The sequence below is a fragment of the Octopus bimaculoides genome, chromosome 5, assembly GCF_001194135.2.
Source record: "Octopus bimaculoides isolate UCB-OBI-ISO-001 chromosome 5, ASM119413v2, whole genome shotgun sequence".
Lineage (NCBI taxonomy): Eukaryota > Metazoa > Mollusca > Cephalopoda > Octopoda > Octopodidae > Octopus > Octopus bimaculoides.
The window spans coordinates 45929113-45929740 of NC_068985.1; the positions used below are offsets into that span (position 1 = coordinate 45929113).

The 628-nt window shown below is 48.7% G+C and overlaps 1 protein-coding gene across 3 annotated transcripts in view; it reads left to right on the forward strand.

The window, feature by feature from the left end:
• Positions 1–628, forward strand: part of LOC106879078 (E3 ubiquitin-protein ligase PDZRN3-B) — a 768027-nt gene that overhangs the window by 203332 nt on the left and 564067 nt on the right. The window lies entirely within an intron of this gene.

A 628-nucleotide genomic window follows, 5' to 3' on the forward strand; every position in this document is an offset into this window, starting at 1 on the left:
GGTGGTGGTGGTGGTGGTGGTGGTGGCGCTGGTCGTGGTGGCGGCGCTGGTTATGGTGGCAGCGGTGGTTGTGGTGGCGGCGGCGGTAATGGCGGCGGTGGTGTCTTGTAGGCTCCCTTGGATAGGCGGGCGTTCGTTGAACCATGACATAATGCCAGTCTGGCTTCAACAACCACACATACCACACGCACAAACGCACGCGTGAGTATATTCATTCATAAATATATGTGCATGAGTATGCTGGTCTATGTGCGTATGTATGTGTGTGTGTGTGTGTGTATACACTCATATACATACTTAAAGACATTCGCATGCACATATGCAGATGCAAGCACTGACCCACGCACACACACACACACACACACACACACAACCATTTATGTGACACTTTTGTGTACATGTTTTACATCGATACTCATATACAGGCACAAAATCCTCTAGAACCACACACACACACACACACACATATATACACCCACACCCACACATCCACACTCACACGCGCACACACACCCACACATCCACACTCACACGCGCACACACACGCACACACACACACTATGTACCGACCACAAAATCACACAAAATCACACACACACATAATATACACAGATGATACAACTATAAC